Below are 6,141 nucleotides of genomic sequence, written 5' to 3' on the forward strand. Positions count from 1 at the left end.
CAGACAGACAGACAGACAGACATACACACATTCTCATTTATATATATATATATATGTATGTATGTATGTATGTATGTATGTATGCGTGTATGTGTTCGTATGGATTCGAAAACTGAGTTGCCGATTTTGACGTAAGAGGTATCAAAAGATTCAGTAATATTTTGCATTACAAAAACTTAACATTATAATCTTTCTATAAATCATCTATAATAACCAAAAATTTATACCACGACGACGACGGTGTTGTCAATTTTCTATATGAGTGTGTATATGTCTGTCAGTGTGTGTGTCTTTGCGCGATCGTTACGTACGTTAGGTCGATGACTGAGAGGTACATGTGTGTGTATGTGACGAGAGATGTGTTTGTCAGTATACATACACTTTTATGACGACTTAAACACACACATACACACATCTAAAGACATAGAGAAAAGCAGAGGGACAGAAATAGGCCTGAGTGTGCTTGAATTCATGTATATGTGTGTCAATCTCAATATATGTACCGCCCAACAACAAAACACATTGATTTTGAAAGAGTTTATTTCAGTCGGGGCTTATACGTTGAACGAACAGCGTTCACCTTCAAACACTACTGTTTCGATTTTCCTTCTCGACATGGAGAGATACAGTTCAAACAACATTAACGATTATCACTACTTATGTGCTGAAATATTCTGGCTTTTATAACCAACATGAAGATTTGGCTGATTTGACATTCACTCACAACACCCAGAAATATATCTGAAAAAAAAATGTTATTCTGATTATTATAACAAATTTGGAAACTTGGCGAAGTAGAAAATCTTAGCAGCTCTTTAAATATAATTACAGAAATATTATTCCACTCCTTATAGCCAGTTTCAAGATAATGTTTCTTAAACTCTCCTAGAGTCCTTATCGTATTCCTGCCATGCTGCTTTATCAGTGTGAGCATTCAACGCCGCGCAAACTTTTTACTTCTTTAGTCAGTACTTATTCTACAGCTTATAATTTACACAACACATTTTGCAAATGATGTCAAATTAATTTATACCTTGCTACATACATCGTTTAGCAAATATTTGAAGTTAATTAACGTTTAGAAAAGCAACATATTTCTTGGTACACACTTTGTTCAGCGTTCGTTTAAAATATGTAAAATAATAAATTATTTTTGTCTGAAAAATTGAATTATGCCTTCTGAATTTTCTCGAAGCTTGACATTCTTCACCATCACATTCAATCCTGAATTTTATTGCATTTAGTACATGTTCCAAATAAATGTTAACTTTCTGTACCTTGTTATATTTGTGACGCATAGTAATTTTTGCTAAATTGGTGACTTTACGACACAGGTAACTTTCTTTCGGGAATATTCCATAAAAAATGTCTATAGCATAACTATGCTACAGAAAGTATGTTTTGCACCTATATTGACTACATTTCGTTTCTCTTGAACTTCGTGTGTGTACGTTTTGCTCTCTTCGATAGTATCAATTCCATGAGTGTCTATGTGTCTGTGAGTGAGTGTGTGTTTCTGCGTTCGATACGTCTATAGTAAACTATAATAAATGACATTTTAGGCCGTTTTAATGAGCCCAAATCTAATGAAGTATCCATCCTTATGGTAGATGATCCTCATGAAAATCGTGATATTCTCATTCGTGCTTGAGATAAAAAAAAAAAAAAACTTAAACGTGTTTCAGAAACTAGTCCCTCCTGTGATGCTCTGCAGTATCCTCTTATTTTGTGGAATGGACAAGATGAGTATCATATTAATATTCCACAGACTGAACCAGCAACCGGAGAGCCAATTACAAACAAAAAGATGTCGCCAAATGACGTCTATTCTTAACAACTGATATTAAGAGCGAACAGCCAAATCATTTACCCATGTATCGTGATCTATTTCAGCGATACCTGGTTGACATGTACGCTAAAGTTGCGAGTCAGCATTTCCTCTACATTCATAACGATAAACAATGTTAAGGGCTGAAAATTATGTTCATCTCCAAGATGCTCTGAGGACAGATGGTGATATTCAAAACATAGGACAAATTAAAATTGTCCCACCATCATTCACAGATTGTCCTCGATATATGCAGGAACGAACACAAGATGCTAAGACATATATCAAGACATGGAAACTACTTTTCTTGTCACATTTACCTGCAATCCTAAATGGGTAGTAAAAAATTTAACCCCCTTCCTGTGTTGCATTTTCTTGCATCGCAGCTACCCTCCTCAATGGGCGTAGAACTGCACATTCCATCCTCTAAACCTTGCAATGAAAGAATCTCAAAAGAGCAACATTTCTAAAACCTCTGCAATGCAACAGTTCTCCAACAAACTTAATTCATTGTTTCGAATAAGTGCACCGTCACATCATGCAGCTCCAGAGATACTTGACCGTACACTCCAAGACATAAAAAACGATAGTACGCTCATGGGAGGGGTATATAAGTATATAAGTCCTGGAGGTAATTTGTTCAACTAAATACGCTGCTTCAGCTCGGCCGCAGTCAAATGACTGAAAGAAGTAAAATAATAAAAGATTAAAGATATAGACATAAACATACGCAAACACATATATATATATATATATATCTATCTATATGTATATATATATACACCCACCCATACATATATATGTGTCTATATATACATACGTATATGTAGTATATATGTATATATATATATGTACGTATATATGTATTATATATATATATATATATATATATATATATATATATATATATATACACATACACACGCTTCTATATACGTACATACATACATATATATATATACATACATACATTCATACACTTATGCAACTCCATTCCCACGTATACATATACACACAGTGTCCTATATTTATATAAACCTATATTAAATAAAGAAATATAAGCTAAAAGAATATAATATGAAGAAAACTATTAGGCGCCTATACACCTGATTACAAAATGTTTCATGACTCATTGAATATAGATGTTGCAAACAAATATAGTGAGAATGCGCAATGAGGAGGCGGATGATATAATATTACATATCACTCACATAATTAAAGATTTAAATAATGTTTTGAAAGAGACGTTTATACTTATCTCAGTTACAGATTATGGATAAGTAGAAGCTAATAAGTTAGAGATAAATAGTATTATTTGAAGTGTATTATGTAAGTGGTTTAGACAATGAAAATGTGTTTTGAATATAATGCAAACATTTCACCATAAATTCATTAGACTTCTTAAGAACATTACATGGACATATATTTCCAAATATTCAGCGTAGCAAATGTTCCACCCGTATACATTTTCTTAAATTTTCCCTAGTTCTCTCGATATGCACCTTACTGTTACAAGGAATGATAAACAAATGCCAACGAAGTCATACACTGTTCCTCATATATCAAGACACTATTTCATTCAATTTGATATTAACTCTCACTGCGTTAGTATTTCACCCATATTCCATTATAAAGCCCTGATTATCGCAAGAAAGATTTCGTCCTCTAAAGATGCTAAACGTACAATTATAGAGTTTGAGAGAAAATTATGAACTAGAAAAGATATTATGCCTCTCTGCTTATGAGAGTATGTTTAATGCTTATGCTCACAACTTAGCTATTTTCTAGTGGCTGGTAAATTGATAGATCATACAACCATGTGCTGTACGAACAATACATCTAAAAATCTTAAACCTCTGAGTAGATAATATATGTATGAGAATATGTGTATGAGAATATATGAATGAGAATATATATATATATATCAAGTGGCTTCCTGTAATGGGAACTCAAATAAATTGATTGTACTGAGAATGGTAGTGTTAATAATAATAATGATAATAAGCTTAATCAAGATAATAATGCGTGCATAAGTAAGTCACGGATGAAAGGGAAATTGATGGAGAGTAATTGTACTAATATTTATACTAGTAGATTTGCAATTGATATTCATAACAATGATAAGGTCTAACAATATGAATCATTGTAGCGATAAATTTACCAACAATAATGTTATTTATACGATTAATAATGATAGGGTTAGCGGTCAAAACACAGTTAGCAAGACTATGAGAAATAATAGCAGTACTGGTAATATTGATATTACAATTAAAGCGTGGAACTTTAGATACTACAAACACAAAAACCTGATGAACCTATGCGATAATGACGTAATATGGTTCAATCCACCTCGGACAGAATGTACTATTACAAAACTTTCTAAACAGCTATTTGCTAAATTTGAGATAATATTTTAAGTGAATATTGCCTCATCTTCATGAAACCTTGGATAAGAATTTTCTTCTTAACCTTCCCAAATCTCGAAAGCATTTTAGCGGGTACAAAATGCATTTCTGCTGCCCCAAGGTCTGTTTCCTTTATCTCACTTAACCCATAAATTATCTTCCTAGAAATTTCTTGGCTAGAACCTGTCTGATCCCTGGCGAATATACACAGCAATTTATGGCTATAAAATAATTAATGTAACTGTTTGAAATAATTATTGTTCATCGAATTATCGTTATACTTCTCATATTTCTATAAATTTAAATGCTTTTTTTTTAAATGTTACTTATTCATCATGCGGTTTGTTGGATAGGTCATCAATATTTTACCTTGCTTGTTTACACCTGTTTATATTTTTACCTGAGATGGTGGTTTTATACTATGATGTAGTGTATGAGTACATAAATAAATGTCTACTGAAACATTTGTAGTAAATCTTAGTCTCCATTTGCGAATTTTATAACTACGCCACACCCAGAACAAAACCGGAGTCGGATCCACGGTATAAAACTGAATTTGGTATTTACATATGTATACACTTGCAGTATAGTACCAACCTATGGCACCATGTTTGTTTTACCTCACTGTAGACCATATGCTATGATACCTTTACAGTTCAGGCGTCCTACGTTCTGATGTGTCTAGATTCTAATGAATCCCATAAATAATCTAGACACCCCCCACACATATGAGTTACAGTGCTTGAAAGTGTGCCTATACGTTTGTAATTTTGCAGTACGAGATTGCTACTTCTCTATGCCTGGTTTTAAAACGCTTCATTTAGTTTACTACATTTTATTTTAGCAAATATATACAAAGTTACGATAGGTCATGCTACATTTTATATGCACACAACAATCGATATTATTGATACTTACGTGTATCTATCTATCTTCAACATAAAAATAACATGTGTGTACGCTCAATGTATCTAACTTCCCATCTATAAAATATTAGTATCAGAAACAAAATATACTCCAAATATTCTCTTTCAACTTACCGATTTTCCGTTATTTAGTTATCATTTTATGTTTGAACCTGAAATGTTATAACTCTTAATGTAAACTAGGAAATAAGTATGAAAGGTATATGACCGGTATATTTACATTTTACAAGTGATATAGTTTACGATACTGCTATTTTATTTGCTAGGTTTCTCTTTTAAATGACTCTTGAATTATAATGCACTAGTTGAAACTTTTGTTAGAAATATATTTTTTTTTGTCTTCAGAATTATTGTTTTAGATCAGCAGTATTTTCTGCCTCCAGCCATACAGGCGTCCATTTTGGATATCTAAGCGTCGATTATATGAAGGTTACAATTTATACGTCAAAATTCATATTGTGTGATTTGAAATATTGATTGCAACTTTAAATCTTCAAATTTTAAAATTTCTCTTCCAGAATGTAAATGACTCTACATTATCAAATGCATTGTTGCATATTTTCTAAAGATACTTTCAGTGCATATTAACATAACTTGGTTGGCAAATATCAGACCTTTGGCTACAAACCCGGTAACAATACAAACTTTCTAATGAAAGCATCTAACACACACATACACACAGACACACACACAGACACACACACACGCACGCGCGCACATACACACACACACACACACACATACACACACACACACACATATATATTACGTCATATGTAAACAAAATTAAGTTTGTTTTTGAAGCGCTGAAATGTATTGTAGTACAAGTAGAAAGATATATTTTTTCAACGCGTAAATACTGATAGAACAGTATATATGGGATAATATCCCTTACAGAGCTTATCCCACAAATACTGTTCTATGAGTATTTACGCGTTGAAAAAAATATCTTTCTACTTGTACTATCTCTCTCTCTCTCTCT

This window comes from Octopus bimaculoides, chromosome 9 (assembly GCF_001194135.2).
Source record: "Octopus bimaculoides isolate UCB-OBI-ISO-001 chromosome 9, ASM119413v2, whole genome shotgun sequence".
Classification (NCBI taxonomy): Eukaryota; Metazoa; Mollusca; class Cephalopoda; order Octopoda; family Octopodidae; genus Octopus; species Octopus bimaculoides.